This window comes from Mytilus edulis, chromosome 11 (genome assembly GCF_963676685.1).
Source record: "Mytilus edulis chromosome 11, xbMytEdul2.2, whole genome shotgun sequence".
NCBI lineage: Eukaryota > Metazoa > Mollusca > Bivalvia > Mytilida > Mytilidae > Mytilus > Mytilus edulis.
Window position 1 is genome coordinate 9,401,318 of NC_092354.1, and position 15,498 is coordinate 9,416,815.

At 32.4% G+C, this 15,498-nt stretch overlaps 1 long non-coding RNA gene across 1 annotated transcript; it reads left to right on the forward strand.

The window, feature by feature from the left end:
* Positions 1–205: 205 nt before the first annotated feature.
* Positions 206–2,785, forward strand: LOC139495078 (uncharacterized). The gene is made up of 3 exons (XR_011657255.1): positions 206–797; positions 1,250–1,426; positions 1,969–2,785. It is a non-coding gene; the product is annotated as an uncharacterized lncRNA (long non-coding RNA).
* Positions 2,786–15,498: the final 12,713 nt, after the last annotated feature.

A 15,498-nucleotide genomic window follows, 5' to 3' on the forward strand; every position in this document is an offset into this window, starting at 1 on the left:
ATAGATGAAATGCTCACTAAATATTACAGTGTCCACCTTTTGTATAAATCTGATTACTGTTTCAGTACAAAGTTCAGGTAAAGAATTTGTAAGACTTGTACTAGATTTGAGACATGGAAACAACATGTTTAAATCTTCTCGCAGTGAGATGATTTTGTCACGGAGAGTGATACGAGTTACAGATGAGTTTGAAATGGTATGTATGAAATTAATTTTATTAGATCGCAGGGAGCGATGTGATTGGTTGCACAGTGTAGTGCACCATGGAATGTTGTCGCTGGGAGCGATGTGATTGGTTGCACAGTGTAGTGCACCATGGAATGTTGTCGCTGGGAGCGATGTGATTGGTTGCAGTGTAGTGCACCATGGAATGTTGTCGCTGGGAGCGATGTGATTGGTTGCACAATGCACCATGGGATGTTGTATAGTTTAATTAATATACAGAAAACAAAAGATTAAATATGAAGGCATTAACTTTTTGTACATTATTAAATATATGTATACATTGATTTGAAGATGAGACTTGTAATAATCATCATGTGAACCATGTTGAGTTCATTAATGTGCTTGTAAGCATGCAACTTTTATTTAAAAGTTGATAGATGAAATGCTCACTAAATATTACAGTGTCCACCTTTTGTATAAAATCTGATTACTGTTTCAGTACAAAGTTCAGGTAAAGAATTTGTAAGACTTGTACTAGATTTGAGACATGGAAACAACATATGTTTAAATCTTCTCGCAGTGAGATGATTTTGTCACGAAGAGTGATACGAGTTACAGATGAGTTTGAAATGGTATGTATGAAATTTATTTTATTAGATCGCTGGGAGCGATATGATTGGTTGCACAGTGTAGTGCACCATGGAATGTTGTCGCTGGGAGCGATGTGATTGGTTGCACAGTGTAGTGCACCATGGAATGTTGTCGCTGGGAGCGATGTGATTGGTTGCACAGTGTAGTGCACCATGGAATGTTGTCGCTGGGAGCGATGTGATTGGTTGCACAGTGTAGTGCACCATGGAATGTTGTCGCTGGGAGCGATGTGATTGGTTTCACAGTGTAGTGCACCATGGAATGTTGTATAGTTAAATTAATATACAGAAAACAAAAGATTAAATATGAAGGCATTAACTTTTGTACATAATTAAATATAGGTATACAATTGATTTGAAGATGAGACTTGTAATAATCATCAATTTTATATGTTTTTTCATTAAATACCACAATTTTGATTTTATTTTATCAGCAGGTCGCATTTACTATAAAACGATCAGAGTTTTAGTACCATATTGGAGACCTTGTGTATGTGCTAATTATTTCCCGGATGCCACAAATATGCAGTTGTAGGTATAAAAAGTAGCCCGTTTTTATGTGAGATAAATCGGACAGTACCAAGAGTTCAACTTGGAGAGATTTTAAAACGGTAAGCAGTAATATTTTACAGTCCGTACACATGGTACATAACATATTGAGTGGAAAACTTTTTTTTAATTTAAAATCGATAATAAAAATGTAACAAAGATAATAAGAAACCTTGTACAAAGTCAGAGCTTCAGACATAGCTGTAGACTTTGTTTTTTGTTGTTGTTGATATAATATATATATATATAAATATGTTTAGATTTTTATGAATGTAACAATAGGATCACACAGTGTGATATGAAGTTGATGTATGTAGATCTGAGATGCATATATGTTTAGACTTTCTTCATGAGCTATGTTGCGCAGTGTGACATAAAGGATCACAGTGTGATTAGAAGTTGATGTATGTAGATCTGAGATGCATATATGTTTAGACTTTCATGAGCTATGTTGCAGTGTGTAACATAAAGAATCACATAGTATGATTAGAAGTTGATGTATATAGATATGAAATATGTATATATCTATAGAGTTTAATGTTTATCTGATTAAGATACAAGTACATGTATGTATGAAGTTTTGATTGTGTTCTTCTTTTTACAGAATCAAGGAAAACAGTTTGAGAAATTATCCATCGATTCAAGATTTGCAAAACATTTGTCTGCATAACCATCTATTGCGGAAGCTTCCGGTTCAATATGTCGTATTTGACGTTCCGATTGTCGACTTGAAACTGATATTGGTTCAGTTTAGTGGTTGAAGATTTATCTTCAATTAGCAATATCTCAAAAGACTTTTTATATCAGCATCTTATTCTGAACTGTTTCATTTCCTTTGTTTCGATGTTACTGCGAGCAACTAATCCTATATCTGTGTTGTCTTGTTTATAGCCTATTGAATTAGAAATTAAATGCTTTAAATTCGGACGAGCAGGGCGAGGGAGAATTTAAATGTATTTTATTTCGTTTGAAATAGGGTTTTTCCCGTTTGCTATTTGTAGTTAATATTTACAGATGGGAACTAGTATAACTAGTTTGGATACTGTTTTTGTAACAGTATGTACTATTTGTAAGTTTGATGTTAGGTGCAGGAGGCACGAGGAAAGTTTTGGCGGTTTTTATGGGTGGGGTTTAAAGGTACTATATAAAGTTTGGGATTTAAATGTATTAGTATCGAAGGTGCTCGCAGTTACGTCGGATTGAAGTTGGTCACATAGGTATATGTGCAGTTGCTGCTATGTTTATTGTACGTACAGGCGTTGGAGGCATTAGCCGGGGGAAAAGAAACGATGTGAAAGAGGAACAATGTTATATGTCATGTGTTTATATAATGTTTCGATTGAAGAAATATGTACAATTCAGTAAAATAAAATATTGTATCGCAAGAGAAAATAAGATGTTACTGCGAGCAACTAATCCTATATCTGTGTTGTCTTGTTTATAGCCTATTGAATTAGAAATTAAATGCTTTAAATTCGGACGAGCAGGGCGAGGGAGAATTTAACTTGTTTTTAAGGACTTATGACATGTTAATCAAAAAGATAATTAATAAATGTAGAAGCATATCTAATGAACCAAATATTTCCCGGCTTATTCTATTTTCTACGAATTTTTTTAACGAAATGATTAGACCGATTATCTTAAGATTTCAATGTATACTAAATGTAAACGCACACGTTCTAAAAAGATCGTAAACGCGAGATGCTCTTAAAAGATCGATTCAATTTTGTGCAAGTGTTAACGGGGTCTATTTGATATACTTTCTGTTTTGATCATGTATCCAGAAGCATCTATGTATATCGAAATATTCCGTAATGTTGCTAGAAACTCAGTCTAAGTTTACTCATACAGTTGTCATACCGTGATTATGAATGGAACCTAATGCGATCTCTTCTTCTCAAATCAACTATTGATTTTTTTTTCATATGTATTCCTCTTTAATTCTTTATTCCAACAACTTTTAAACACGGGCACGATTATGTTGTTTTTTATATAAAAATTGTGCACCTAGTACATAAATATAAAACTTGGCAAATCGGATCAGACTCGGAGTCGTCAAATACAAAAACCTACAATCATTATGTTAGAAGCGTATATGTTAACTCTAGATGGACTTTATTTTACACGTATGCGTCCATGGTTACTGTTTTGTTGGTGTTTATCAGAAATTTAAATATTATATTCGTGTAAAAATGCAATCGCTGTACACATTCAAAATACGTATGTGCAATTTGCCATATTCATATATAGGTATATATGTACGAAATGTACCTATTGCTATAGATACATTGAATTTTGATGACATGATTGATGATTTTCGTAGTTTCTTAATGATTTGTGGAAATATAAATACAATTATAAACCAACCAAAGAGATTGACTCTAAAGAACAGATAAGTCCATACACGTAGCAAATTATGGATATTAGTATTATATTATAATTTAATTGGCTCAACTTTTTGTCAAGTATTCAGATTTTGTTTCGTTTCTTGACAGTCGTTTTGTGTGTTTTTTGTTGTTAGATTGCTGTATAGGTGACTCTTTTTTTTTATTCATATATGTAATGTGTATATCCAATTCTGGAACATGTCTATTATATAAAAACAATTTTTATTTTCTTCTCGGCAAATCTACCTATCAAAATGATTGTCACTCTATCCATCGGGTCAAAGAGGAATAACTCGCATTAACGTTTCGGGTTCGCGGAAACAGCTGACGGCATAGTACTGTTGCGCTTGTATATGCGCAAAAACAATAGAGGGAGTTGTCTTTAATAACTATCCAACAAAGAGACAAAATGATACACATGTAGACAGAATATTAAACACCAAGACGGACTAGTGAATATGAATTCAGACTATTGAACATGCACACATAGACAAACCGGTGAAAATGTAAACGTACTAGCTAGTGGACAAAGACAGACTTGTAAAAACTTAACCAGACTGTTGAGAATGTAGACAGACTAGGGGACTATTCAAAAGACTGGTGAATATAAAGACAAACTTTTGGACACATAGACAGAATGATGAACATGTAGACAGACTTGTGTTAATGCAATTTGACAAAAAATATTTGCCAGTGTATAAATCTTATTCTAACTCCATTCTAGATCTTTCCAAAATTGAAACTATTGATAATACTTTGGATCTACTAACAAACGACCATGTTTACCTGAATAATATTAATGATACTGTATAGGATAGTGGTGATATATTTTTCAACGCCACAAAACATACGTTTGGAACTTACAATCCCAAAAAATCTGATAAAGATAAAATTGAGAATGGAAATGGGGAATGTGTCAAAGAGACAACAACCCGACCATAGAAAAAACAACAGCAGAAGGTCACCAACAGGTATTCAATGTAGCGATAAATTCCCGCACCCGGAGGCGTCCTTCAGCTGGTCCCTAAACAAATGACCTACAATGCGCAAAAAACGGAAATCGAATGAACCATGGTTTGACAAAAAATGCTGGCAAAAATCAAAAAGACAAGGCGCAATCAAAGACTATACAGACTATGTAAATTATAATTTTGTACTTTTAAAATATCTTACTGTATTTGTTTACCTTAACTATTGTATTTGTATTTATATTATATGTTTCTCTGTAAACTTGTTTTTAGTTTATCTATCTATCTAACTCTGTTGGGTTTAATTTTCAGACTTGTGTTTATACAGTCAAACCAAAACTACGGAGGAAAATATTGGCATGGGGGAAAATGACTATATGTATACGTATCACCTAATTTTCGTGGGAGAAGAATGGCAATTATCGTAAATTTCCCCTAGGGAAGAATTGGTTCATACTAGTTTCCCCCGGGGGGAACATTGGCATGGACTCAGAATGTCTATATAACATTGGTCCAATGAAAGTTAGTATTTGCTGTTCCACTACTCAACATACACCTTTGAGGAGTAAGGGTAAAGACAGATAGATTCGGAGTCGAAACAGTGTATCTGTGTGAAATGACATGTCTTCCTGTGGACTGTTTACTTTGTGAATTAGCACTTTTAAAATTCATCCATAACTTGTCTGTCTGTAGGGTGTATGTACGTATAATGCCCTGAAAATGCACTGAATGCGCCATTGGACGTTAATTTCCAGCCATCGACAGCAAATCTGATGGAAAAGAAATTCCTAATTCTATATTGGATGAATACTACTGATTATATCTATAATGTATTATATTATATTTTCACTATGTGTATTGTTGTACAGTCTTGACAAATATTGTTATAATTAATAGAGCATATAAAAAAATGCAATAATGTCATTATTTTCACGTTTCACGTATATGATCAGACTAATTTGAAGTGTAAAAATATCTTTAGATGTTTTAAATAAATAAAATGTTTGTGATGGCTTGTCCAATACCGTGGATAATTGTTTGACTCATAACTATCGGACAATAATGATGTTTCTAACAAACATACATTTTCCTATTTAAGTCAAACTTCTTTTTTTTTTACAGATTTTGTTTTTGCCACAAATATAAAGAAATACGTTGTATACAAACTTGAACTGCTATTAGATGATTAAAGAATTTGATTCCTGACATAATGCATATACAACAAAGGCTACAAGACATTTCTTCACAAGAGACTAAATGACACATGAATTAACAACTAAAGTTAACCGTAAGGCCTTGAACAATGAGAACAAACCCATCCCTTATAGTCAGCTACACAAGGCCCAGAAAAGAATCATGTAAAACAATGCAAACGATAAAAGTAACGGCTTAGTTTATGAACAAACAATGAACGAATACCAAATATGTATAACAGCAACAAACGGCAATTTATAATGACTGCCTTCTGACTTCGGACACAACGTACAGAATGAAGCGTGGTTGTTATCCGTTCGTTTGATGTGTTTCAGTCTTTGATTTAGCCATTTGATTTGGATTTTCTGTTTTTAATTTTCCTAGGAATTCAGTATTTTGTGATGTCACCTTTTTAAACATCTTACCGAATAAAAAAGTACCTGATGATTTGTATTTAAATAAATTATCCTTTATTCTTTTAAAACCGGCTACGCCTAAAAATCGAGATGATGAACGGAATTTGTGTATTTATCTAATAACAATCAATTAAATGTATCATCGTTAAACCAGCGTTGTCACCTACAATCACTGATTAGAGCATATAAGTGTTATATTAACAAAGAAGGTAATCCTGGCAATCAGGACAAATGCATCTGACTGATAACGGTTTACTTGTCGAACCTGTTTCAATAACCAAGCTTATCATGTTGTGACGGATCAAAATTAACACACATGCTACACATAAGTAGTCATAACTCTGAAAACATATTGAAAAAGTTTTAAGGTGAACAACTTTATAAGGAAGAAATACAATTACTATATGCTATGTTTATCTATTATTCCTGCAAAAAAATGACATAAGATGAAATAGAAATTGTACCTGTATTTTATATAATATAGAAAACAAAAATTCACAGAGGAATACATGTATTTCCATTAAGGTAATATATATTTTCAAATGTTTCCAAACATATATAATAAGGGAAGTAACTCTAAGTGATTTATATTTTGACTAACCAGCCACCCATGGAAAGCGGCCGTTTTCTGAGGTCCGACGAGCGGCTTGTTTTTGAGACGTTTCACTGTAACAAAGTGTCGACTGCTATAACTATTTTGTTTACATTTTTCCTATTATGTCTGTTTGTTGTCAATTTAGTTGAATTATATGCAACTGTCATACAAATGAAAGGTTTAGCAAGGTAATAAACCAGGTTTAATAAACCATTTTCGAAACAAGGAAACGTCTTTAATAAATAAGGAATATAACAGTTGATTTACAGTTATGTTTCATGTGTTAAAGGTTTTGATTTTGTAATTTGATAAAACAAACTTTCAGTGTTGAATTTTCCTATTAGTTCAGTGCGCACAATTCGGATGAATAAATACAAAGACTGTTTACCCCTGTAACCATATTATATTTTCGTTTTTAAATACCTTAGGTAAAATATAACGAAGGACATTGAATGTTTGTTCAAGCGGATATCTGTTAAATAAAAAGACAAATAGCGTGTGTTTTATCTTTACTCAGTAACTACAGGCGACGTTATGTAGTATGAAGTTTAAATATTAAAATGGGATATAAGTGAACGGTTTGATAGTGAATAACTCGCATATTGATATTTGACGAATATTTAAGACAGTTTGAGGTAAGAACATGTTTTTTCTGTCTTCAGACAATAGTGTGTCTTTAACAATTAACTTCTTAATATTTAACAGTTGAAAGTCATCTATATTTAAATGAGATATGTAATTTAATTTTTCTCTAAAAGTAAAAGGTCGGGATTATGAAAACTTCGCTATTAAAAGCACTCGTTTAAGTTTCATAACATCACTCGGTCAGTCAGAAGTTTTTGCTGATCGTCGATTGTTCTCTTTTTATAGAATACATTTTATAATTTCTTAGTTTTTAAGGTTCTATGTAGAAAAAAAAACAACATGATTCATTGTTGCATCCTCAGTGTATGTCTATCTATGTCGAAAAATCAGTTCCACAACGACATCCTCTTTTCCCCTCAAGTCTAGAATGCGTATACGTAGGAACGTAATGCATTCACAGACCCTCAATGGTTTTAACAAATTAATGTAAATGCAGAGAAATGTTTAGAAGGTTTTTAGGCTGTATGGCATAGTCTAACATTTTGATGTTAGTAATAAACAAAGCAATGTCGATCAACTAACATATATAACCGGATTTTAATTGTATATTTGCACCAGACGCGCGGTTCGTCTACAAAAGACTCATCAGTGAAAATGTTAAAAAGGCCAAATGAAGTAAGAAGTTGAAACGGAATGATGAGATAGATAAAACAACAGAAACAATTACAAATAAATCTAACACAAAATAATATATATATGAAAATAAGGATATGTGGAATGATTCCAACGTTCAAAGGAAGTGGATGTTTTCAATGTAGATAGCAATACCTTATTTTGAAGCGAAAAGGTCTGTCAATCTATTTATCATTTACATTTAGTCTGTACCGCGCGATATTTCAAGGGTAAATCTTTGATAAAATAAGACCATCAACAGCCGTTATGAATTCGTTACAACTCGCAGAAATAAAAAATAATATTTTAAGTATACAGAAAATATTTCGATTTCTGAAATGTTTACGTAACCCAATACTTCTTTTAAATACTTATCGTGCAATATAACTGAGGCATTTATGCTTATTCATGCGGGGACCTTTAACAAAAATCACAAAAGGCACACAATGTGTACGTGGTCGATAGTTTAGTAACGACACTATTGTTAGGCTAGGATATAATATTTCAAAATCGGGTTTTGTTGAAAGGTTTCATATTTTGTTTTCGTATTCATTATTGAAATATATTATAAAAGTTTTTACTATTATAAAAACACAATAGTAGGAAATAATGTGTTTAATGATGATCAGAAAAGCTTCGATATTTGGATATTTATTCTAATTAAATATGGAATGCAGTTTAGTTACTAACAAAGAAAATCATTGTGATTTCTTTTCATTTGTTTTTTTCCCCTGGAATATATCATATTATCTGTTTTTGGAAAACAAACCTTTCAGGATTTCGTGCCCTGTTTTTGGCCTTTTAATCTTGCAGATACGAGGTTCACTTATGAGACTTTTTGTAAACCAGCCCCCCTTCTGAGGTTTTTATAAATCTGCATTATGTACTGCACAATAACAAATTAAGCATTTGTTATAATTCAAGAAATATAAATGACTGTTGAGTAGACAGGTTTTAATTTTCTCGTACAAAACAGTAAAATAATCTACTTACTAGTTATTAGTTATTGTCATTTCGCGGCCTTTTATAGCGGTATGGGCTTTGCTCATTGTTGAAGACCCTACGGTGACACATAGTTGTTAATTTCTGCGTCATATGGTCTCTTGTGGAGAGTTGTCTTTTTGGCAATCATACCACATCTTCTTTTTCATATGACATGGAATATATTGTTGATAGTCAGGTGTATCATGTTACATGCCATTCAATCCTTATATATACGATAAATATTCTGTGTAATACGTGTTGTAGATATCAAAATGAATAAAACGTTGTCGTAAACATTTAAGCTTTAATTATTTAACCTAGACTAAAAAGGACTATTTCACGGAACACTACAGTTTACAAAACATTATATCGTAGCTCTTATTATTAGTTGATGTTTGTATTTCTTACCTCTTACCTTTTATTTCACCTTATCTTGTTTTTCATATGAATCAAAGATCACAATTATTTAAACAACATGTTACATTTGCTTCATGCTTTTCAATATAATTCCCCCCTTTTTTGTTTACTAAACCTGACCAGAAGCATAAGATAAAATTACATCCAACACACTGGACCAATTAATGGGTTATTTTTATATATTATTTTCACATTTACAATTGTGTCGAATAATAAACTTCATGGTTCAGGTCTATCGTTATAAAGACTCTGTATAGTGTTAATAAACGTGAATACAAAGAGAGGATACAACAGACCTAGCCAAAGCCAAGTTTTGAATTTGGTTAATATGGCATATTTGTTTTTCTCTTTGAATGGGTCCTAACTTTTAAGAATTTGGATATTCATTAGTTTGAAATATTACGTTGCCATCTATCTATTGTTGAAGAATGTTTAATTAATCTACATATATTGTTGCTTCTGTCGGCGGTTTTGTTCCTCAATAATGTACACTCAACTCTTACTTTATTACATGTCGATCTTAACAGTTAAACTGAATAAAGGGTTGACAGCTGAATTACAATGCTAATTCATATGATCGATAACGAAAGCATAATTTCGAATTTACTGACATTTCGACTTACTGGCCAAATAGTATTTACAACATGATTGCCGGCAAAGGTTAAGAAGTAAGGTCCTCAAATTGCTAACACTTGTTATCACTAGCATATAAGTAGGAAATGCAACCAGCTTGAGGTAAGAATATTTTCTATCTCTCTTCGTCACATAGTTTGTATTTATACATGTATTACTGAATATGTAACAGTGACGTGATATGAATGTTAAGGTAATATGGTATTTTCTCAAAATGAGAACAAAAGGAACGAATAATCAATGCACGAAAGTTTATGTTTTCTTTAAATTCAATTGCCCTTTTTATTGAATCATTTAGATCTTTTTTTCGGAAGGGAAATCTGATTTTTGTTTTGCTTTTCGAATTCCTTTCTATCACCTAAGAATTCAGATTATACGGTGCCTCCAAGACTCCCGGTTTAAAGTTAAACGGACCGTAAAGCATGTGTACTAGATAAATAAAAATACACTAATACAAGGGTTAACGTCATATTTGCGCGGATTATGAAGAGTTATTAGTCACGTAAAATTGAATCTAAGAATAATGACGTCCTTGCCGAAACAAATTATTAGATAAAGACATGATTTTATAGGATTTTGTGAACAAATGTATTTTGACTTACATTTAGTCTGTACAAAAGAGGAGTATCCGCCAAAAAAATGGAGATTTGAAACATGCAAATGTACAAAGTTAAAAAAACAATATGCAATGAAACCATAGACTGCCGTAAAAAGTAGCCTGTGAATGTGTTGCATCTCGCAGAAGTAACGAATTTAAAATTTTGTATAAGTGTATTGAATAATGCACAGTTATACTCCAATGGGGTAGACGGCATAGATAAATCAATAAAATAAGTTTACAAGTTATAAGTGTACAGGAAATATTTCGAGTGAACAAATATTAAAGTCTTTGTCATTGTTTTCGACACCAAATAATTCTGTTAAATACACCAGGTGCGGTTTAAAAAAGAGCCATACAAGTTTATCCATGTGTGGAAATTTTAAATGTATATACAACAGACACATTCTTTGAGCGTAATAGATAGTTCAATGACTAATAACACTAGAATCTCACATTTTACATTCGGATGTCATTTAAAGTTATTGATTTAAGATATGACAAAGAGAGCTCGTTTTTTGTCTCTCTTTATCACATAGTTTGTATTTAGCCATGTGTTATTGACGATTATTAATTTATTAGGTTTGAGAATGTATTTAAAGTTTGTATTTAAAGTTTGTATAGTTTTTCTCACTAAATAGTAATGCAATCTCAGAGATTTTTAAGTTTGTCAAGCAATTCATAATATTGTATTCCTTCAACATTTACATATTTAATATTCCGGCTTTTCTATTGATAAAGTACATTATAAATATATATCTAAACACACTATCATATCGACACAAATGTTTCGTCAACTGTTCCCTTTTAAAACCTCGAATAAAACTTGATAAACGAAGAATAGTAATAAGACATCTGTGTTTATCAGTATCAATATTTTCACTTTTTGGTTCATAAAAAATAAATTGGTTCATTAACAATAACTTTTTTGTAAGTGTATGGATGTGTTATAAATTTAAGCACAATGTTTCATACTCCAATAGGAGGGGTGGGATTGATGTTCGGGGTTATTATCATGGTTGATTCGGAATTATGGGCCAAAAAGGGACCAAAAACATTTATGTGTCTGGTTTGAAGACAATAACTTGAGTATGAGGGTATATATTTCTATTAAATATAAGCACAGCGTTCCATACCACAATAGGAAGTTTGCGATTAATTTTGAAGGTTATGTTCATAGCTGATTAGGAATTAAGGGCCAAAAAGGAAAGAACAAAAACAATTATTTGTCAAGTTCCCAGACAGTAATTTGAGTATAAGTGCATGGATCTCTATTAAATTTTGGCACAAAGTTCAATTCCACAATAGGAGGTTAGGATTTATTTTGTTGGTTGTTTTGTAGCTGTGTAAAAAAAGGTGGGGCCAAACAAAAACAAGCATTCTTGTATGTTTCCGGACACTAATTTGTGTATAAGAGTATGAATGTCTATGAAATTTTACCACAAGGTTCCATACTCCATTTGGAAAATTTTTATTGATTTTAAGGGGCCATGGTTCAAACTGTTTAATAATTAGGGGTCGAAAATGGACCAACAACCTAGGATTTTCTGATTTATGGACAATAACTTGAGTATAAGTCTATCATGTCTATTTATTGCTATTTAATTGTGCTACACGGTGTTATATCATGAAGGTCGTACGGTTGCCTATAATTGCTTACATCCACTTCGATTGAACTTTGGTGGATAATTGTCTCATTGGCAATCATACCACTTGTTCTTAGTTTTATAGCCTGTACATACTGGAAATCAGATTTAATCTGGAAATTATTAAATTAACGGATATTCCCATGAACATCAGTAAAATAGAGACATACTTAACATTGAGGATGCATTTGCCAAATGTTTTGGGAGAATACCGATTTGAATATTTTACTTCACAACAATAATGTATCAATGTTCATATTACAAATATTTATTGATTTGGTAATATTTAAAATATGATTATATACGTCCAGTGGCAATAGTTTCCTGTTTATTCAGATTACAAATTAAAATCAATCTATTAGATAGTCTCTGCAATGTTAAGCATTATTAATGGAAGACCAGAAATTTAAACTAATACCAGATTTTGAAAAGGAGCAATAATCGTCTGCCTTGAACAAACAAGAGTCCATGACACTTTAATTATACCAGACATCGTGTTTACCGTCCCCATTCCGATTGGACATTGACAGGCTGTAAATTTAAACATCCCGCTCAGTATTTCAGTATATTACCCGAACTGTTCCGCGGCGCAGATATCTAAATTAACGTTTGATCAAACCTATCTCTACTATTTCATGGATTTTTTCATTAGAATGTATTGGAATACGCCACCAGGGTCTTAATTGATTTTCACTTGCCATTATAAAATTTGTTTTATCTTCTTTATTATAAGGCTTTATGCGCATAGCCTTTGCCTAAGCCGCAACCGGATATCATCCCTTGTATAGTTGTAGCCTAAATGCGGTGCTTAAAGTTAAAGTTGCGATAAAACACCAAAAATCAAAATCAAATCCCTTGTATAGTTATCTGCGATATCAATACCTTCTCAAAAGGATGGTTTATAGAATGTTGTTTTTAAACATTTCAAACATTATAGCGTATAGTCATCTATAAAAGGCCCCGACTTGACAAACGAAAATAACAATTGTCTGATTTATAACAAGACGATAAACGAAAAACAAATACGACAGACAGCAACCTACATAATTACAAGCTCCTGACTAGAGAGAGGCACATAAAGAATGTGACGCGGTTTAACATGCTTGTGAATGCTTAAATCTCCCCACGCCTGGAACAGTGAACAGCACAACATAAGAACAAACCGGTTTAATGTTTTAGAGAAAAAGATATTTAACAAGTAACTATGTAAACTGTTTTATAAAACTAAAACTATATATTGTGGCCTGGACCTTGCTTAGCAATACCTGTTTGAAGAGAGCATATGGGATAACATTTTCCAAGTAAACAATACAACGATATATGGAATTATCAAAGTTTAAGGAGAGTCATTCTTTAGTGTGTATAAACATATTTGCTAACAAGGTTAAGATAGTTCAAATAGTTTAATTTACATAAAATTTGTATGTAGATTATCATTTGAATTTACTTTGTTAGTCACAGTTGTTGAGGCCTGGACTGAGTCGGGTGTGTCTATTCTGTGTTGGTCTTTGCATTATGTATTCGGGTTTTGTTTTCTGTAATTAGTAAATACTTCAGTTTCATTATGTATATCTTTTATATTCATTTGATAAAATTTACTGTTTGCAATAGCATTAATTGTTCTAAATAATAAGGATATTCTTATCCCAAGCATACAAATCCTAGCCGTGTTTGACCGACCTTTTTCAACTTTTGATCTTCAGTGCTGTACAACTTTGTACTTTGAACATGTGTTTCTTTGTCTAATACGTTCTCCTATTTATTTGTATTGCAGTCCTTTAATATTATGCTGTCATTTCAATGTTATATTTAACATTGCCATTAAAGTGCGAGGTTTGGCATGCCACAAAACCAGATTCAACCCACCATTTTTTTCCTTTAAAAAGTCAGAATTATGGCCATTGTTCGTTTCTGTGTGTGTTACATTTTAACGTTGCGTCGTTTGTTTTTTTTATTTTTGAGTGTAAATTCACATTGCGATAAGACGTGTCACGGTACTTGTCTATCCCAAATTCATGAACTTGTATTTGGTTTTTATGTTATATTAGTTATTCTCGTAGGATTTTGTCTGATGCTTTGTCCGTTTCTGTGTGTGTTACATTTTAGTGTTGGGTCGTCGTCCTCTAATATTTAATGCGTTTCCCTCGGTTTTAGTTTGTTACCCCGATTTTGTTTTTTGTCCATGGATTTATGAGTTTTGAACAGCGGTATACTACTGTTGCCTTTATTTGTCATTTAACCATACCAGCAACCTGTCAAAGAAATATAATGCAGAACTAGGTATTTGAGCTTATAGCGATATTCCATGAAAAGTACGACCAATTTTTGAAGTATAACACAAAATCTTGTCTTTGTTTGCATATACAGTTAAATCACTTTATCTTATCTAGTAAAAACATATTTCATAAGTGGTAATCTCATCAAAACGGTAGAAATGGTTTGCATTAAAGTATTTCTTGCCTTGATAAGTTGTGTCTCTTTTCTCTCCGCTTCGTTGGTACCCAATTTCTGGTGGCGATGATACCATGTGACGATATTAAAAATGAAATTTAAATCTATCCGAAACCTTTAAATTTTATAAACAAAATAGGTGCATTTCTTATTTAATTACAAATGGCCGTTATTGCCTATTAATTCATTTTTTTCTGATTTTTTTTTGCATTTGTCCACCGTGGAGAGAAAAAAAGTGTGTGTGATTGATAACCTTACGACATGTTTCATGATTTAACTTTATTCTTGTAAAGCATAACTTACAAAAATAAAATTGAGAAAGGGAACGGGGAATGTGTCAAAGCAACAACAACCCGACCATAGAGCAGACAACAACCGAATGCCACCTATGGGTCTTCAATGTAGCGAGAAACTCCCGTACCCGTAGGCGTCTGGACCCTTAAAAATATGTATACTAGTACAGTGATAATGGATGTCACACTAAACTCCGAATTATACACAAGAAACTAAAATTAAAAATCATACAAGACTAACAAAGGCCAGAGGCTCCTGACTTGATACAGGCGCAAAATTGCGGCGGGTTTAAAC